Raw genomic sequence first — 21,530 nt, forward strand, 5'->3', positions numbered from 1 at the left:
TCATCAGAAAATGACCTATAGTTTAAATACGTATTTTTGTGTTACATGTATTTTTTATAAAATGTCAATTTTTTCCATATTTTTCTTCCATTCAGGAAGAGTTTTCAGCTCCGTTACAATGACTGGAAGAACCTTGATAACATAGGTTCCATCGGGCATAAGAGGTTACTTTACAGCTGACCCTGCTCCCTCTTCAATACATAAGATAGTATTTGACCATTGTGGTGGGTAATGTGACAGAAAATGAAGAAATAAGAATGTTCCACAGCAAAGGGGATCACCATAAAAAATACCAATTTTTATTTACAAACATGAACAAACAGTGGACCATACCATTTTAAAAACAAATCAAAAGCACAAAGGCTGATATGATACATGATCCGTAGCCCTCAATAAATTTAAATAGTGCAATAGCCTCTAAAACAGCAATTGTGCAGAGAGTGTATATATATATATATATATATATATATATATATATATATATATATATATATATATATATATTAGTGATGAGCGAGCATGCTTGTAACTACTCGGTACTCGCACGAGTATCGCTGTACTCGGGCTGCTCGGCGGGGACCGAGTAATCTCGCGATACTCGTGCTGTACTCGTGGTCTTCATTTCTGCATGTTGGCGCTCTTTTGAGAGCCAGCCCTCATGCAGGGATTGGCTGGCAGACCACTGCAATGCCACAGCCCTGTTAGTTGTGGAATTGCAGTGATTGGCCGGCCTGCACAGCGTGACCGAGCCTTTATACCGGCCGGCGCGCTGTGCTCTGCTCACAACTGTCCAGACAGTCAGTGCAGGGAGAGTGTCGCTGATTCAGGGAAAGCTTTGCGGCCCTTTATAGTTAGTTCCGGAGCAGGGCTGCAAACAGTGTGACCAGAAGTCCTTCTCAGGACTATTCTAGTTGTATACAGGCAGGCAGGGTATAGCCAGGTCGGAGTACAGTAGCAGAGTCCTTCTCAGGACTATTGTTGCTATATACAGGCAGGGTATAGCCAGGTCGGAATACAGGCTAGTGACCAGAAGAGTCCTTGTCAGGACTATTGTAGCAGTATACAGGCAGGCAGGCAGGCAGGGTATATAGCCATTCCTAGTGGTGACCGTATACCAGCCTTCATCATATCTGGGGCTGGTGTACACAGTCTAAAACAGTCCAGATAGTGTCAGACTTCTCAGTAATTGTCGCTCCTAAAAACCAGTTAGGTTCTTATTGCGTCCGTGCTTGCATTTAAAAACAGCACGTGTGTGTCTGTCGGTGGCAGCGTACAGGTGCGCGTTTTGCACAAACTATTATATAACGCACAAGTCTAGTGTATAATACACGTCAGTCAGCAGTGTCTGATAGTGTCAGACTTCTCAGTAATTGTCGCTCCTAAAAACCAGTTAGGTTCTTATTGCGTCTGTGCTTGCATTTAAAAACAGCACGTGTGTGTCTGTCGGTGGCAGCGTACAGGTGCGCGTTTTGCACAAACTATTATATAACGCACAAGTCTAGTGTATAATACACGTCAGTCAGCAGTGTCTGATAGTGTCAGACTTCTCAGTAATTGTCGCTCCTAAAAACCAGTTAGGTTCTTATTGCGTCCGTGCTTGCATTTAAAAACAGCACGTGTGTGTCTGTCGGTGGCAGCGTACAGGTGCGCGTTTTGCACAAACTATTATATAACGCAGAAGTCTAGTGTATAATACACGTCAGTCAGCAGTGTCTGATAGTGTCAGACTTCTCAGTAATTGTCGCTCCTAAAAACCAGTTAGGTTCTTATTGCGTCCGTGCTTGCATTTAAAAACAGCACGTGTGTGTCTGTCGGTGGCAGCGTACAGGTGCGCGTTTTGCACAAACTATTATATAACGCACAAGTCTAGTGTATAATACACGTCAGTCAGCAGTGTCTGATAGTGTCAGACTTCTCAGTAATTGTCGCTCCTAAAAACCAGTTAGGTTCTTATTGCGTCCGTGCTTGCATTTAAAAACAGCACGTGTGTGTCTGTCGGTGGCAGCGTACAGGTGCGCGTTTTGCACAAACTATTATATAACGCACAAGTCTAGTGTATAATACACGTCAGTCAGCAGTGTCTGATAGTGTCAGACTTCTCAGTAATTGTCGCTCCTAAAAACCAGTTAGGTACTTATTGCGTCCGTGCTTGCATTTAAAAACAGCACGTGTGTGTCTGTCGGTGGCAGCGTACAGGTGCGCGTTTTGCACAAACTATTATATAACGCACAAGTCTAGTGTATAATACACGTCAGTCAGCAGTGTCTGATAGTGTCAGACTTCTCAGTAATTGTCGCTCCTAAAAACCAGTTAGGTTCTTATTGCGTCCGTGCTTGCATTTAAAAACAGCACGTGTGTGTCTGTCGGTGGCAGCGTACAGGTGCGCGTTTTGCACAAACTATTATATAACGCACAAGTCTAGTGTATAATACACGTCAGTCAGCAGTGTCTGATAGTGTCAGACTTCTCAGTAATTGTCGCTCCTAAAAACCAGTTAGGTTCTTATTGCGTCCGTGCTTGCATTTAAAAACAGCACGTGTGTGTCTGTCGGTGGCAGCGTACAGGTGCGCGTTTTGCACAAACTATTATATAACGCACAAGTCTAGTGTATAATACACGTCAGTCAGCAGTGTCTGATAGTGTCAGACTTCTCAGTAATTGTCGCTCCTAAAAACCAGTTAGGTTCTTATTGCGTCCGTGCTTGCATTTAAAAACAGCACGTGTGTGTCTGTCGGTGGCAGCGTACAGGTGCGCGTTTTGCACAAACTATTATATAACGCACAAGTCTAGTGTATAATACACGTCAGTCAGCAGTGTCTGATAGTGTCAGACTTCTCAGTAATTGTCGCTCCTAAAAACCAGTTAGGTTCTTATTGCGTCCGTGCTTGCATTTAAAAACAGCACGTGTGTGTCTGTCGGTGGCAGCGTACAGGTGCGCGTTTTGCACAAACTATTATATAACGCACAAGTCTAGTGTATAATACACGTCAGTCAGCAGTGTCTGATAGTGTCAGACTTCTCAGTAATTGTCGCTCCTAAAAACCAGTTAGGTTCTTATTGCGTCCGTGCTTGCATTTAAAAACAGCACGTGTGTGTCTGTCGGTGGCAGCGTCAGGCTCCATATTGTCCCTGGATAGAGACGTGCATGAGGGCCTGTAAACATGAAGTGCCCATTGTAAGGAAGTGGGTCTATTGTAGTATAGCCCTTAGGCAGGGCAGCCAAAAATTTGGAGGCTCCACATTGTCCCTGGATAGAGATGTGCATGAGGGCCTCAAAACATTGTTCCCATTGCAAAGGAGCGGGTCTCCTGTCGTTGTAATGCCCATTCAGAAAGAATGGGCGAAAAAATTTACCACTGGGGGTATACCTGAAACAACGGCTTAACTATTGTAACGGTCACCATGATGGCGCATGAGGAGAAGGAGGAGCAGTCCAGCGATTAGCCAAAGTCCAGAAGTGTGTTACCATGGGTGAGTGGAGGTACATGGCAAATTCCCGTTACAAACTTTAAATTCCGCTGTCATTTGCTGTTGGTGTGTGGTGAAGTCTGGCCAAATCCAACCCTTGTTCATCTTGATCAGAGTCAGCCTGTCAGCATTTACAGTTGACAGGCGGGTGCGTTTATCTGTAATGATTCCACCTGCGGCACTAAAAACACGCTCTGACAAAACGCTAGCGGCAGGGCAGGCCAGGACTTCCAAGGCGTAGAGACTAAGAGCCAATTCATGCCACGTGTCCAGCTTGGATACACATTAATTGTAAGGCACAGAGGAATGTCGGAGTACAGTTGTTTGATCTGCAAGGTACTCCTTGAGCATCTGGCCAAACTTAGGATTTCTTGTGGCACTACCCCTCACCTCAGGGGCTGTGGTATGTGAGGGGCTGAGAAAACTGTCCCACATCTTAAAGACTGTTCCCCTACCTCTGGCGGATTGGACTTGTGCCCCTCTCGGCTGTACGCCTTGGTTGTCCACTGATTCCTGACCTATGCCGCTAGCGTTTTGTGAGGGGAATGCTTTGCCTACTTCCGTGACTATGGCCTTCTGGAACTGCTGCATTTTGCCTGACCTCTCCGCCTCGGGAATAAGAGACATAAAGTTCTCCTTTTAGCGTGGGTCTAACAGTGTTACCAACCAGTAATGATTGTCGGCCAAGATGTTCTTAACGCGAGGGTCACGAGACAGGCAGCTTACCATAAAGTCAGCCATGTGTGCCAGACTCTTAACAGCCATCACTTCAGTATCCTGACCAACACGATGACTGAACATGCTGTCCTCCTCCTCCTCATCATCTACCCTGTCCTCTGGCCAGCCACGCTGAACCGAGGATATGACTGCATGTCATATCCTCAATTTGGCCAGAGAGTTGCTCCATGTCTTCATCCTCCTCCTCGTCATAGTCCTCCACTGTACGTTGTGATGAGACGAGGCTGGGCTGTGTGTTATCACCCACACCCACTACTGTTTCTTGCTCAAACTCATCGCGCTCCGCCTGCAATGCATCATGGTTGTTTTTTGAGCAGAGACCATTTTAGAAGGCAGAGAAGCGGTATGGTGACGCTAATAATGTCGTCATCGCCGCTCACCATCTTGGTGGAGTCCTCAAAGTTTTGGCGGATGGTGCATAGGTCGGACATCCATCTCCACTCCTCAGGTGTTATGTGTGGAGTTTGACCCATTTCCCGACGGCTTAGGTGATGCAGGTACTCAACAACTGCCCTCTTCTGCTCACATATCCTGACCAACTTGTGCAGAGTTGAATTCCAACGCGTGGGGACATCACACACCAGTCTGTGTGCCGGAAGATGCAAACGGCGTCTTAAGCCGGCAAGACCGGCTGAAGCAGTAGGTGACTTTCGAAAATGTGCAGACAGGCGGCGAACTTTTACCAGCAGATCAGACAGCTCTGAGTATGACTTTAGAAACCGCTGAACCACGAGGTTGAGCACATGGGCCATGCATGGAACATGTGTCAGCTGGCCTCGCCTCAAAGCCGCCACCAGGTTCCGGCCATTGTCACACACGACCTTTCCTGGCTTTAGGTTCAGAGTTGTGAGCCAGTGATCTGCCTTCTGTTTCAGAGCTGTCCACACCTCTTCTGCATTGTGGGGTTTGTTGTCACCTATGCAGATTAGCTTCAGCACTGCCTGTTGCCGCTTCGCCGAGGCAGTGCTGCAGTGCTTCTGTGTCGCCCTGGACAAGCCAGGGGTCACAGAGCACAACACTTAAACACCCCACACTCCCTGCAGGCATATCATAGTCAAAACACAAAATCCTTGTTGCCTTCCCCAGGGGCTGTTGTCCACACATGGGTGTGGAGCCAGGCGGTTGGTCTCCACCCACCAAGAAGGAGGGAAAACACAGGCAGTGAGAGTTAAGCTAAGGAAGTGGAAGGAGGAAAGTAGTAGAGAGGAGAAAAGTGACAGCAAAGAGCCTGAAGTTGGTCCGGGTGTGTGGCCCGGACAGGACAGCAAGGTTGGCAGGATGTGGTGACCGTCTGCAGTGGAGGCCGATTGGAGTCTGCCGTAAGGACCGTGGACGGGTGGTGACCCGGCCGTACCGGACCGGTATACAAAGAGAAGCCAGCACCATTGGCAGAGGACTTTCGGATCCCGGCAAGGCTTGGTGTCGCCGTGAATTTGCCAAATCCGTTAGTGAAGGGGACCTCAGGGTTTCCAAACAGCCAAGTCCAGATAGAAGGCAACCGTCCAACCGTGAAGGGGAGACACCGCCACCGCCAAGGGCAACCGTCTCCCAGGGCCAGCGCCTGTGGGCAAAAGGGGCTCCTCCGGCACATATCCAGGTCGGGGAGCGGGTTACCGTTGGGAAACCATCACTACCAACACTTAACTTAGGTGCAGGGAGAGACAGTCATCACTAACCTGCAGGGAGGAACAACCGCAGCCGTCCGAGTGACCCGTCCATCCAGCCACTTGTTTTACCGTGAACTGTGTCATCATCATTGGGCTGAGTGAGTACCTCCGTGCCGTCCGGCACAGCGCTGCCCCTGCGACCCTGCACCTCATCAGGCCCCGCAACCCGCCTGTCATCCATCTCTACCCCATCACCAGGCCCCGGGACAACCAACCCCCCTACCCATGGACGGGAGAAATAACAACAAAGCTGCTCCCTGTCACAGGCTCCCGGGATCCCCGTCCAGAGCAGCGGTGGTGTCCACACAATCACCACAACCGTGGGTGGCGTCACGGACAATATCCCCAAAACCCAAACCACCCCTTTTCACTCACGGGCGAGTAGCGCCGCTCGAGTCCCCGGGATCCGGCCATCGCTCGAGCCAACGAGCAGCAGCAGCCGTAGAGCAGTGTCAGCCAGACCCGAGCAGTGGGAGAGCGCACCGTCCCCTCCTCCGCCCGCGACACTTCCAGCTTGGGACTGGTGTGGAGGGTAAAGTGGATCAGGATGCGCAGGAGGAGGAGGAGGCTGAGGAGCATGACATTCCGGAGCTGTAGAGTGTGTGTGAAACCCTGACTGAGGTAGGGCCTGCAAAACTTGGTGTGTGAAGGACGTGTTCCGTCCCTCGCTCAGACTGGGTCCCAGCTTGCACAATATTAACCCAGTGTGACGTCAACGAGATGTAGCGGCCTTGCCCACATGCACTTGTCCACGTGTCTGTGGTTAGGTGGACTTTGGCTGAAACAGCGTTGTTCAGGGCACGTGTGATGTTTTGTGACACGTGGTTATGCAATGCGGGGACGGCACACCGGGAGAAATAGTGGCGGCTGTGGACCGAGTAACGTGGGACAGCTGCCACCATCAGGTCGCGGAATGCTTCTGTCTCAACCAGCCTAAAAGGCAACATTTCCAGCGCAAGCAGTCGCGAAATGTTAGCATTTAGAACTGTGGCATGTGGGGTGTTGGCAGTGTATTTGCGCCTGCGTTCAAAGGTTTGCTGAATGGATAACTGAACGCTGCGCTGGGACAAGGACGTGCTTGATGATGGTGTTCTTTCTGCGTAGGCAACTGCAGGTGCAGGAGTGGAGGAGGCTTGTTCGCAGGCAGCATGGACAGGGGATTGGCTCGCATGCACAACCAGCGAAGACGTAGCAGTGACATCAGCAAGCACTGCTCCTGGACTCTGTTGTACTTCCCACAAAGTCGGGTGCTTGGCTGACATGTGCCTGATCATGCTGGTGGTGGTCAGGCTGCTAGTTTTGGTACCCCTGCTGATGCTGGCATGGCAGGTGTTGCAAATGGCCTTTTTAGAATCATCTGGAGCAAACTTAAAAAACTGCAAGTGTCAGAGTTCCGGGTTTTCCAGTTTTCTTTTGAAAGAGCTTGCCCTTTGTTAACATGGAGTTTTCTGTTCTGTTGCCCTACTTCCTGTCCATCTGTTTAAAAGCCGCCCCTAAAGCTTAGTCCAGTGCCTGAGTATACTGCTTCCTGTGTGCTCCTGCCCTGCAGCTTTTGGTTCCTGATTGTTATTCGGATCCTCTTGGAAAACAACTGACACCGACTCTGGACTTCATCTGGTATCATCTAGCTGTGCCCGGACTCCGTTTGCCGTCTTTGGTCGGCACTTCTGCCCGGTTCCTTCCGTTTAATACCACTCTGGACTCACATCACGTACGGACATTTTTGGACTTACCTATTGCCCTTTTGTGTCCCGGCTGCTGCGCATTTAGGGCTTCTGGGGTGATTGCCAGACAGTCCCTGTATAGGGGTTCGCTCTTGGTGGTCTCCCTGGGGGAGTCCGGTGCGCGGTCCCGGGAATTCCCTTTCGCTCCGTCCCTGGAAGGTATTTCCTGTATTTATGTTCTACTGTGTTTTTGTTCCGTTTATGTACATATTTGCTGGTTGCATATTATAAACGTCTTGCACCAAGAACTCGTCTCTGGTTGTCATTGCCCTAACGCAATCGAAATCCTCAATACATACAATAGTATTACAGCCAGACTCGGGAAGACCTAACATTTGTACAGGCACCTTGTGTCGTGTTGTTCCGGGGAACAGTTGCCTGACGTCTGCCTGGGGCCACCACTCTGCTTCTTACTGCCTGTTGGGATGCTACGCCTCCCTCCCCCTGTGCACTGCTGTCCTCGCTCTGCATATCCTCCTGCCAGGTTGGGTCAGTTACTGGATCATCCACCACGTCGTCTTCCTCTTCCGCACCCTGCTCCTCCTCCTGACTTCCTGACAATTGTGTCTCATCATCGTCCACCCCTTGTTGAGACACGTTGCCAACTTCGTGAGAACGTGGCTGCTCAAATATTTGGGCATCTGTACATACAATCTCGTCATGGCCCACTTCAACAGGAGCTGGCGAGAGGCCAGAATTTGTGAATGGAAACGTGAACGAACAGCTCTTCCGAGTGTCCAAGTGTGGGATCAGTAATGTCCGTGGACGTGTACTCGGCCTGGTGGTAGGAAGGAGGATCAGGTTCTGAAATGTGCGGTGCAGTATCACGGCTACTGACACTTGACCGTGTGGAAGACAGAGTGTTTGTGGTGGTGCCAATCTGACTGGAAGCATTATCCGCTATCCAACTAACAACCTGTTGACACTGGTCTTGGTTCAAGAGCGGTGTACTGCAGCGGTCCCCAAGAATTTGGGACAGAACGTGCGAGCGACTAGATGTGGCCCTTTGTTGTGGCGAAATTAGAGCTTGCACACAACCTCGGTCTCTGCTTGCACCACCATCACGTCCACTTCCTTGTTCGTTGACAACGCCCTTGCGCATTTTGCAATGCTGTGCTGATGTGTATTCACTAGACTTGTGCGTTATATCCACGTTTTTGCAAAACTCACACAAATGCAGCGGAAAGCTGCCACCAACAGGCACACACGTGCGGTTTTTAAATGCAAGCACGGAGGCACTAAGAACCTAACAGGTCTCTATCCAGGGACAACGTGGAGCCTCCCAATTTTTGGCTGCCCTGCCTAAGGGCTATACTACAATAGACCCACTTCCTTCCAATGGGCACTTCAGGTTTACAGGCCCTCATGCACGTCTCTATCCAGGGACAACGTGGAGCCTCCCAATTTTTGGCTGCCCTGCCTAAGGGCTATACTACAATAGACCCACTTCCTTACAATGGGCACTTCAGATTTACAGGCCATCATGCACGTCTCTATCCAGGGACAACGTGGAGCCTCCCAATTTTTGGCTGCCCTGCCTAAGGGCTATACTACAATAGACCCACTTCCTTCCAATGGGCACTTCAGGCTTACAGGCCCTCATGCACGTCTCTATCCAGGGACAACGTGGAGCCTCCCAATTTTTGGCTGCCCTGCCTAAGGGCTATACTACAATAGACCCACTTCCTTACAATGGGCACTTCAGGTTTACAGGCCATCATGCACGTCTCTATCCAGGGACAATGTGGAGCCTCCCAATTTTTGGCTGCCCTGACTAAGGGCTATACTACAATAGACCCACTTCCTTACAATGGGCACTTCAGGTTTACAGGCCCTCATGCACGTCTCTATCCAGGGACAACGTGGAGCCTCCCAATTTTTGGCTGCCCTGCCTAAGGGCTATACTACAATAGACCCACTTCCTTACAATGGGCACTTCAGGTTTACAGGCCATCATGCACGTCTCTATCCAGGGACAATGTGGAGCCTCCCAATTTTTGGCTGCCCTGCCTAAGGGCTATACTACAATAGACCCACTTCCTTCCAATGGGCACTTCAGGTTTACAGGCCCTCATGCACGTCTCTATCCAGGGACAACGTGGAGCCTCCCAATTTTTGGCTGCCCTGCCTAAGGGCTATACTACAATAGACCCACTTCCTTACAATGGGCACTTCAGATTTACAGGCCATCATGCACGTCTCTATCCAGGGACAACGTGGAGCCTCCCAATTTTTGGCTGCCCTGCCTAAGGGCTATACTACAATAGACCCACTTCCTTCCAATGGGCACTTCAGGCTTACAGGCCCTCATGCACGTCTCTATCCAGGGACAACGTGGAGCCTCCCAATTTTTGGCTGCCCTGCCTAAGGGCTATACTACAATAGACCCACTTCCTTACAATGGGCACTTCAGGTTTACAGGCCATCATGCACGTCTCTATCCAGGGACAATGTGGAGCCTCCCAATTTTTGGCTGCCCTGACTAAGGGCTATACTACAATAGACCCACTTCCTTACAATGGGCACTTCAGGTTTACAGGCCCTCATGCACGTCTCTATCCAGGGACAACGTGGAGCCTCCCAATTTTTGGCTGCCCTGCCTAAGGGCTATACTACAATAGACCCACTTCCTTACAATGGGCACTTCAGGTTTACAGGCCATCATGCACGTCTCTATCCAGGGACAATGTGGAGCCTCCCAATTTTTGGCTGCCCTGCCTAAGGGCTATACTACAATAGACCCACTTCCTTCCAATGGGCACTTCAGGTTTACAGGCCCTCATGCACGTCTCTATCCAGGGACAACGTGGAGCCTCCCAATTTTTGGCTGCCCTGCCTAAGGGCTATACTACAATAGACCCACTTCCTTACAATGGGCACTTCAGGTTTACAGGCCATCATGCACGTCTCTATCCAGGGACAATGTGGAGCCTCCCAATTTTTGGCTGCCCTGCCTAAGGGCTATACTACAATAGACCCACTTCCTTACAATGGGCACTTCAGGTTTACAGGCCCTCATGCACGTCTCTATCCAGGGACAACGTGGAGCCTCCCAATTTTTGGCTGCCCTGCCTAAGGGCTATACTACAATAGACCCACTTCCTTACAATGGGCACTTCAGGTTTACAGGCCCTCATGCACGTCTGTATGCAGGGGCATTGGTGAACCTCACAATTTTGGACTGCCCTGGCAAAGGAAAATACTACAAAGACTCACTTCCTCAAAATGGGCACATTAGACTCAAGAGGCCTTCATGTACGTCTCTTCTCAGGGACATCGGAGTGCCACACAATGTTTTCACGTAAAATCTTTTATGTATTAATCTCAAAAAGTAACATACACCAGCTCTATCTCACTATTGGGTATGTGCCCTTAACATTTCCGCCATGAAAAATCATTTTGGGGTCATTTTGGAAGGTTTTCTGGTGAGTCCGTAAAAATGGCGTAAAACGCGGACAAAATTGTTCACAGCTGTGACTTTTCAGTGATAAATGCTTCAAGGGGTCTTCCCCATGCTGTTGCCATGTCATTTGAGCACTCTTCTGAGACTTTTGTGAGATTTTTAGGGTTTCTCCATGCTGCCGGGGGGTCATTTCACAAAAATACTCGGGTCTCCCATAGGATAACATTGGGCTCGTTGCTCGGGCCGAGTACACGAGTATCTTGGGAGGCTCGGCCCAAGCTTCGAGCACCCGAGCTTTTTAGTACTCGCTCATCACTAATATATATATATATATAGTACAGACCAAAAGTTTGGACACACCTTCTCATTCAAAGAGTGTTCTTTATTTTCATGACTCTGAAAATTGTAGATTCGCATTGAAGGCACCAAAACTATGAATAAGCACACGTGGAATGAAATACTTAACAAAACAAGTGTGAAAAAGCTAAAAAATATGTCTTATATTCTAGGTTCTTCAAAGTAGCCACCTTTTGCTTTGATTAGTGCTTTGCACACTCTTGGCATTCTCTTGATGAGCTTCAAGAGGTAATCACCGGAAATGGTCTTCCAACAGTCTTGAAGGAGGTCCCAGAGATGCTTAGCACTTGTTGGTCCTTTTGCCTTTATTCTGCGGTCCAGATCACCCCAAAACATCTCGATTGGGTTCAGGTCTGGTGACTGTGGAGGCCAGGTCATCTGGCGTAGCACCCCATCACTCTCCTTCTTAGTCAAATAGCCCTTACACAGCCTGGAGGTGTGTTTGCGGTCATTGTCCTGTTGAAAAATAAATGATGGTCCAACTAAACGCAAACCGGATAGAATAGCATGCCACTGCAAGATGCTGTGGTAGCCATGCTGGTTCAGTATGCCTTCAATTTTTAATAAATCCCCAACAGTGTAACTAGCAAAGCACCCCCACACCATCACACCTGCTCCTCCATGCTTCACGGTGGGAACCAAGCATTTAGAGTCCATCCGTTCACCTTTTCTGCGTCGCACAAAGACACGGTGGTTGGATCCAAAGATCTCAAATTTGGACTCATCAGATCAAAGCACAGATTTCCATTCCACTGGTCTAATGTCTATTCTTTGTGTTCTTTAGCCCAAACAAGTCTCTTCTGCTTGTTGCCTGTCCTTAGCAGTGGTTTCCTAGCAGCTATTTTACCATGAAAGCTTGCTGCACAAAGACTCCTCTTAACAGTTGTTCTAGAGATGTGTTTCCTGCTAGAACTCTGTGTGGCATTGACCTAGTCTCTAATCTGAGCTGCTGTTAACCTGCAATTTCTGAGGCTGGTGACTTGGATAAACTTATTCTCCGCAGCAGAGGTTACTCTTGGTCTTCCTTTCCTGGAGCGATCCTCATGTGAGCCAGTTTCTTTGTAGCATTTGGCTAAGTGCGCACGTTGAGTTTTTTTTTCCGCGGAAACGCTGCGTTTTGAACTGCAGCGTTTTCAGTGCCAAATTGCATGCGTTCAGTTTCCCTAGCAAAGTCTATGAGAAAGCCGAAAAATCAATGCACACGGTGCGTTTGTAAACGCAGCGTTTTGGATGCCGAAAATCGCTGCGGAAAAAAAAGCAGCATGTCACTTCTTTTGTGCGTTGTAGCTGCGTTCTCCACCCATTGAAATCAATAATGTGGGTCAAAATGCAACCAAAATGCACTTGGACTCCATTTTTGTTGTGTTCCGCATGCTTTTTTGACAAGCAAAATGCAGGTCTTTTCAGTCTCTCTTTGTCAATGTTGGTCAATCTCTGTCTGTGGATGTCGGTGAATCTTCTCTGTCTGTCGGTCAGTCGGTCTCTTTCTCTGTCAGTTGGCCGGTCTGTCTGTCTCTCTCTCTCTCTGTCGGTCGCTCTCTCTCTGTCTGTCCCTCTCTCTGTCCGTCGGTCAGTCTCTCCCCCTCTCTCATACTCACCGATCAACGGCGTGGCGCTGCACGGCTGTCACATAGCTCCGGCGGCTTAACCTCTTTTGAAAATGCCAGCCACTCATTATTCAATCTGGTATTCCCTGCTTTCCCCGCCAACCGGCGTCTATGATTGGTTGCAGTCAGACACGCCCCCACGCTGAGTGACAGCTGTCTCATTGCAACCAATCACAGCCACAGGTGGGCGGGTCTATATCGTGCAGTAAAATAAATAAATAAATAATTAAAAAAAAACGACGTGCGGTCTCTCCCAATTTTGATACCAGCCAGGGTAAAGCCACATGGCTAAAGGTTGGTATTCTCAGGATGGGGAGCGCCACGTTATGGGGAACCCCCCCAGCCTAACAATATCAGCTAGCAGCCACCCGGAATTGCCGCATACTTTAGATGCCACAGTCCTGGGACTCTACCCGGCTCATTCCGAATTGCCCTGGTGCGGTGGCAATCGAGGTAATAAGCAGTTAATGGCAGCAGCCCATAGCATTCACTAAGTCCTAGGTTAATCATGGCAGGTGTCTCCCCGAGATACCTTCCATAATTAACCTGTAAGTTAAAGAAAATAAACACACACACATCCAAAAAATCCTTTATTGGGAATAAAAGGCAAAAAACCCACCCTCTTTCACCACTTTATTAAAATCCTCAAATACCCCTCCAGGTCCGACGTAATCCACACGAGGTCCCGCGACGCTCTCAGCTCTGCTATATGAAGCTGACAAGAGCGGTCACAGACCAAACCACTTTTTGTCAGCTCCACGCAGCAACTGAAGTGAGCAGCGCAATCAGCGATGAAGTCACAGGTGAGTTGCGGTCTCGGGTGGAGGACTCCAGCTGGCCACGGGTAACCTGAGTGACGGCAGCGCTAATCGCGCTGCTCACTTCAGTCACTCAGGGGATTAGTGGTCACCGGTGAGTCCTTCATGGTTGACCGCTAATCAGGACGCCACACACAGACAGAGCCGCGGTATGACAATGAAGTCGGGTGAAGTTCATCCGAGTTCATTCTCATCGCGCGACTCTGTCTGTGTGTGCTGTCAGCCGGCATGTAGCAGAGCTGAATTGCCGGGGGAACGCACTGTCAAAAATGCATCCAAAACGCATGCAAAATGCATGGAAAAAGAATCCAAAATGCATGCGTTGTCGATGCAGTTTTTTTTACAAATGCAGTGTCCAGTCTGCCAGAGCGTGCGTTCTTTTCTGCACTGCAGAGAACGCAACGTGCGCACATACCCTTTGATGGTTTTTGCCACTGCACTTGGGGACACTTTCAAAGTTTTCCCAATTTTTTCGGACTGACTGACCTTCATTTCTTAAAGTAATGATGGCCACTCGTTTTTCTTTACTTAGCTGCTTTTTTTTGCCATAATAAAATTCCAACAGTCTATTCAGTAGGACTATCAGCTGTGTATCCACCAGACTTCTGTACAACACAACTGATGGTCCTAACCCCGTTTCTAAGGCAAGAAATCCCACTTATTAAACCTGACAGGGCACACCTGTGAAGTGAAAACCATTTCCGGTGGCTACCTCTTGAAGCTCATCTAGAGAATGCCAAGAGTGTGCAAAGTAGTAGTCAAAACAAAAGGTGGCTACTTTGAAGAACCTAGAATATAAGACATATTTTCAGTTGTTTCACACTTTTTTGTTAAGTATTTCTTTCCACATGTGTTAATTCATAGTTTTGATGCCTTCAATGCGAAGAATTTTGAATGAAAAGGTGTGTCCAAACTTTTGGTCTGTACTGTATATATATATATAAATATATAGTTATATATATATACACTACAGTTAAAAAATTTAGGGTCACTTAGATATTTCCTTATTTTTGAAAGAAAAGCACATTTTTTTTTCAATGAAGCTAACATTAAATTATACAGAAATACACTCTATACATTGTTAATGTGGTACATGACTTTTCTAGCCTCAAACATCTGCTTTTTAATGCAATATCTACATAGGTGTATAGAGGGCCATTTCTAACAACCCCCACTCCAGTGTGCTATGGTACATTGTGTTTGCTAACTGTGTCAGAAGGCTAACGGATGTTTAGAAATCCCTTGAAAACCCTTGTGAAAGTATGATAGCACAGCTGAAAACAGTTTTGCTGATTAGAGAAGCTATAAGGGTATGTGCGCACGTTGCTTTTTACCTGCTTTTTACCTGCTTTTTTGCTGCTTTTTCTTCTGCGCTGTTTAATGCCAAAATGGATGTGTTCTTCTATTCAAGCAAAGTCTATGGGAATTTGGGTTTCTTGTTCACACTATGTTGTTCAAAATGCTGCCTTTTTGTGGCAGAACTTTGGTCAAAAACTCAGCTTTGCAGTGCAAAACCCAAATGGCAAAAACAATTGACATGTTGCTTCTTTGAAAAGCTGAGTTTTTGACCAAAGTTCTGCCACAAAAAGGCAGCATTTTGAACAACATAGTGTGAACAAGAAACCCAAATTCCCATAGACTTTGCTTGAATAGAAGAACACATCCATTTTGGCATTAAACAGCGCAGAAGAAAAAGCAGCAAAAAAGCAGTTAAAAAGCAGGTAAAAAGCAACGTGCGCACATACCCTAAAGCTGACCTTCCTTTGAGCTAGTTGAGTATCTGGAGCATTACAATTGTTGGTTCCATTCAACTCTCAAAATGGCCAGGAAAAGAGAACTTTCATGTGAAATTCAACAGTCTATTCTTGTTCTTAGAAATTAAGTCTATTTCATGCGAGAAATTGCCAAGAAACTGAAGATTTCCTACAACAGTGTGTACTACTCCCTTCAGAGGATAGCACAAACAGGCTCTAACCAGAGTAGAAAGAGAAGTGGGTGGCCCGCTACACAACTGAGCAACAAGACAAGTACATTAGAGTCTCTAGTTTGAGAAATCGATGCCTCACAGGTCCTCAACTGGCAGCTTCATTAAATAGTACCTGCAAAATGCCAGTGTCAATGTCTACAGTGAAGAGGCCACTCCGGGATGCTAGCCTTCAGGACAGAGTGGCAAAGAAAAAGCCATATCTGAGACTGGCTAAAAAAAGGAAAAGATTAATAGGGGCAAAAGAACACAGACATTGGACAGAGGAAGATTGGAAAAAAGTGTTATGGTCAGACGAATCAAAGATGGAGGTGTTTGGATCACACAGAAGAACATTTGTGACACGCTAAACAACTGAAAGATGCCGGAAGAGTGCCTGACGCCATCTGTCAAGCATGGTGGAGGTAATGTGATAGTCTGGGGTTGCTTTGGTGCTGGTCAAGTGGGAGATTTGTACAACGTAAAAGGGATTTTGAATAAGAAAGACCATCACTCCATTTTGAAATGCCATGCCATACCCTGTGGATAGCGCTTGATTGGAGCCAATTTCATCCTACAACAGGACAATGACCCAAAGCACATCTCCAAATTATGCATGAACTATTTAGGGAAGAAACAGGCAGCTGGTATTCTATCTGTTATGGTGTGGCCAGCCCACTCACCAGATCTCAACCCTATTGTGCTGTTGTGGGAGCAGCTTGAGTATATGGTACACAAAAAGTGCCCATCAAAGGAATCCAACTTGTGGGAGAGGAGGAAGCATGGGTGAAATATCTCCAGCTTACCTCCGCAAATTAACAGCTAGAATGCCAAAGGTCTGCAAAGCTTTAATCGCTGCAAAAGAGCATTCTGTGATGAAAGCAAAGTTTGAAGGTGAAAATTATTATTTCAAGTAAAAATCATTATTTCTAACCTCATTAATGTCCGGACTATATTTTTTATTCATTACACAACTCATTTGATAAATAAAAGAATGATTTTTCTGGAAAAGACAAAATTGTCTGGGTGACCCCAAACCTTTGAACTGTAGTATATATATTATATATCCACCTATCTATATATATATATATATACACACACACACACGCACACACACACACACACACACACACACACACACACAATTGTTTCTTACAGCTCAAAGAGGCAGGAAAAGGAACTGAAAAAAACAAATGAGATGTAATGTATGTGTGTCTTAATGTTAATGTGGTGTTTCCTGAAACAACAGGAAATTAGAGTATAAAAAACCCCAGTGGCCAGTGTGAAGATTGCAAGATTTATATTTGTAATTCAGATTGTGATTTGTAAAAAAAAATGGTCAAAAATATTTAAATATATTAAACCTAAATACCTAATTAAACATTAGGTCATTTTTTTCATGGTAGCTTCCTTTAAGCTGAGTTATTTGAAGTAACGCTGAATTTTGTAGGTAAGGTGTACTAAGGACATGATCAAAATCATATCTTTGACATCTACTGTTTCTGTCTTCACAGTACTGCTGAACAAAAACATCCAGTGGCCAGTGTTCATAATAAACTGTGATTTTTGCATTGCTGTATACAGTAGAAGTGATTAGATGATCACAGGTTCAAGTCACCTAAGAGTCAAAAGTAACCATATAAAAAAATACATATATTTGGTACTGCTGTGTAAATAAATATAAAATAAATTAATCTGATCGATAAGCATCGTAATGAGAAAAAAATAAATTGCCAGAATTGCGTTTTTTTTGTCTGCCGCAACAACAGAAAAAAATGTATTAGACAAAACATTTCATATGCCCAAAAATATCAATAAAAACATTGGCTGGGGTACAAAAAACAAGGCTTCATACAGTTTCATAGCCCAAAAATTGAAAACATTACAGTTGTCAGAAAGTCACGTCACATATAACTTTTTTTTTTTTTTTTACAAATTTCAGAATTTTTTTCACCACTTAAATAAAATATTTATACATGTTTGGGTTTGGTACCTGCGTAATTGTTTTAACCTATAGAATCATATTGCCAGGTTAGTTTTATGGTAAAATGAAAAGTGTAAACAAAATTGCATTTTTTTCACTATTTTGACACACTTGGAGTTTCTTCTTAGCTTTCCATTATATCATATGATAAAATAGTGGCCATCAAAAATATATCTCGTCCCTTAATAAGACTGCCCTATTGAGGGAAAATAAAAAGTTATGGTTCTTGGAATCAAGGGAGGAAAAAACGAAAGTGCCAAAGCCCCGCACTCCCCAATCACTGGCTGGGACTGTCAGTGTTAAAGGGCTGGCAGGGTGCGAGGCATGGCCCCTCATTATAAGCCAAAGTGCTTTAGGTCACCACAGGTCATATCGTGGGAACTTGAATTTGACCTCCGGTGAACTGAGTGACATCACTGCAGGCAGCCGGGTCCTTCTTGTTAGTGTTTCCGGGAGCCTGGAGAGATCTGACATGTTTTTGGTCTCTCCAGGCTCGGATGTAGCAGAGTCAGGACCGTCGTGGGACGTCATGTGAATTAAGGTGGAATGTCAAGAGTTTTTTTGGCGTTGATAAAGAGGGGAAAGAGGGTGCTGCATTTTATTTCAAATAAAGGATTTTTCTCTGTGTTTGTGTTTATTTATTTTTATTTCTAAGATTAGTGATAGTAAGGTGTCATAGACCTCTACCCATCACTAATTTTGGGACTGATTACAGTCGTGTGCTGTCATTTAACCTCTGTTATTACCCTTATTGCCCCCACCACAGGGCAATTGGGAAGAGCAGGGTAAGGCGCTAGGATTGTCACATCTAATGGATGCGACAGTTTTGGGGCGGTTTCAGGCTATTATTTTTAGGCTAGGGGCTCCCAATTACCATGGATCTTCAAAACCTGAGAATACTAGCCCCCAACTGTTGGGCTTTATCATGGCTGGGTATCATTGGTGGGGACCGCATGCTGTGATTTAAAATTATTTATCTAAATAAAAAAAAAAAAAGCCGCATGCGATTTCTCCTGTTTGATACACAGCCAATATAAGCACACGGCTGAGGGCAGCAGCCAATAACCATATGCTTTATCTGTGCTTTGAATCATAATATGGGGGATCCTACGCCAAATATGTTAGTTATTTACTTATTTTTACTGTATGATAGAGACTCGCAGGCCAGGCTGAGGGGTGCCTCTGACTGCAACCAATCACAGATGCTAGGACTGCCAGTGGGTGGGGAAAGCAAGGAAAACAGTGGTTATGCAATAAAAGTAATTAGCGGCCCCTGAAGTGAATGCACGGCCAGAAAGCAGTGCACAGCTGCCTTGGAGCCTCAGTAAGTACAGTGTGCCTTCTCCTATCCCCCTATCACTTCTACCAACAATTTTAATTTAAATAATCTGGTCCCCCTAGACTTATATGGGGACTGGAATCTGGCCCGGATAGTGATTTTAAAAACTTAATGGTCCTGGTTATCTGTGAGTCCGCTCTTCACTTCTCTCTAATAATCCTACTAACAGCACTTGCCTTGTCTTTCAGACCTTCTCTTGACCTCCATTGTTCCTCTTGACTGCCATTTCTTAAATACCTTTCAAACTGAGGAAAAGGTAACTGCTGTTTTTGGCACTAGGTTAGACCCGCAACACACATCCGTGTAATTTGTACGTGTGCGGTACGTATTTGCACGTACCGGAGACACGTACACACGGAGACACATGTTATTCAATGGAAGATGGCACACTTACGTAAAATCACACGGAACGTGTGTCCATGTGGTAAGTACGTGTGTGCGCTTTTCTACATGGACGACATGTCCGTTTTTGGCCGGCAGCACGCAGGCACGGACCCGCTTTAGTCTATGGGTCCGTGCCTGCACGGACCGCGCACGGAGTATGTCCGTGTTCAGCACGTATCGTCCGTGTCCGTATTTCATCACAAAATTGGAAACACTTGTTTCCAATCTATCAGGTCAATTGAAGGCAAACAACAACACCAGTATCTCATGATGAATGATTGAAATCGTTAATTGGGTAAGAATACGGATCTGAAAAAACGGACTGCACACGTACGTATTTTATGTCAATAAGGACATTCCACACGTACACACGGCTCGCATACGCCATCACACGGATGCCATACGTACTGGAGAAACGCCCCAAAAATACGGAACACGGACCCGAAAAACGGACCGTGTCACATGGACGTTTTTTTTGCGTAAGTGTGTTTTAGGCCTTAGAGTTGGCTGAGCTATTATAAATCTGTGAAATTTGCATCACCTGGCCTTCCCTAACAATGATAGTGAACAAGTCATAAGCCTAACAGACTAATAATGGTCTGAAATCTTAGTCAAAATTATCCGAGCACACAAATCTCCAAGGACGTTCAAACTTTTGCATCAGCCCATTTTCATTTTATGTAATGCTTAAAATGTGAAAGATGAAAAATGTTATTTTTTTCCAAAAATACAAAGGAAATGTGTCATCTTTAATTTCATGCCTTTTATAGATCATGTAATTTTCAACTTGCTTAACTATTTACAATAACAATATTTTTCCAACGTGTGCCCAAACTTTTGTATGCCACTGTATGTCCCCAAGCCACTCTGCAAGGCAGAAAAAAGACCTTTTTATTCTACTCACCTATGGCGTGGTTCAGTCCAATGGGTATCACTGGTCTTGATCCAATGCCTACTCTCTTCATGCAATAGTTGCATGTATGGTTTGTTGTTCTTGACCTAATTTGTTTCTTCTTGCTTTGTGTGTTTGACGCATCCTACGTCGTCCACATAGTGTCTTCCATTGCGGAGACCAGTGCATAGTATTTTAGGGCGCATGCGACTGTGCTCTTTGGCCTTTCTCCACACATGCGCAGCTGCGGTTGTCAGTTTCGTCTAAAGTAATAGTGAAGCGGTGGCTGCAGGACTCACATGATATAATAACGTCACACGAGTCCCAGGAGAGCCAGTGCCATAATCAGTGGAATGGTGCTGCCACTGGAGATGAACAAAGACTGTTGTTATTCTATAAGGGGTGGATGCCCGATTAGTGAACAACCTCTTCAAGTACCACATACAGTAGTGTCTACATCAATGAAATACACTCTAAATGTTATCTAAAAGATATTCACAAGCAAAAAATAAGTCATGGAAATTATAGCAGTATAAATTATTGATTTTCCACTATTGCTCATGAAGAAAAGTATTTATACCTTTGTAATGTACCTTGGTATGTAAAATCCTGCCAAGTTAACTTATCAATATAAAATTTAGATTGACTTAGTTTTCAGCCTTTCAACTTTGTCAGCCAAAAATAATGACTATTCAAACCAAACACAGCGCCTTGTACGGGTCATAGCCATAATAAAAATTGTGACTTTGGCAACCAACCCATTGCATTTGCCCAATATCATACTTTATCCATATATGCTAATGAAGAGCTCGTTGTGTGGCGCCCCTGTGGCTTCAGGTGCCACAGGGTGCTGCACCCCCATTAGGGTGTAGTACTCATCCTGGGTCCAAGGAAGGTCGAGGCCAGTTTACACATACACAAATATACAGTTACTGGGTTGCCCTCTCTAATGGGTTTACAGGATGCCACAGCACCAGGGGCTCCCCAGATCCAATGGAACCAGGGACTCAGGGACAGGGAGAAGCAACCACCAGGGGGAATCAGGAGCACACAGTGGGAAGGGCAGGTTGATCTAGTGAGAGTAGTGAACCAGCCGGTGGCAGCGACTGGGGGCAACAGCCCAGAACACACAACACACCAGAGCAGAGAGTTCAGCTTCAGACACAGAGCAGAGCAGACATGCCGC

The sequence above is a fragment of the Anomaloglossus baeobatrachus genome, chromosome 10 (genome assembly GCF_048569485.1).
Source record: "Anomaloglossus baeobatrachus isolate aAnoBae1 chromosome 10, aAnoBae1.hap1, whole genome shotgun sequence".
Classification (NCBI taxonomy): domain Eukaryota; kingdom Metazoa; phylum Chordata; class Amphibia; order Anura; family Aromobatidae; genus Anomaloglossus; species Anomaloglossus baeobatrachus.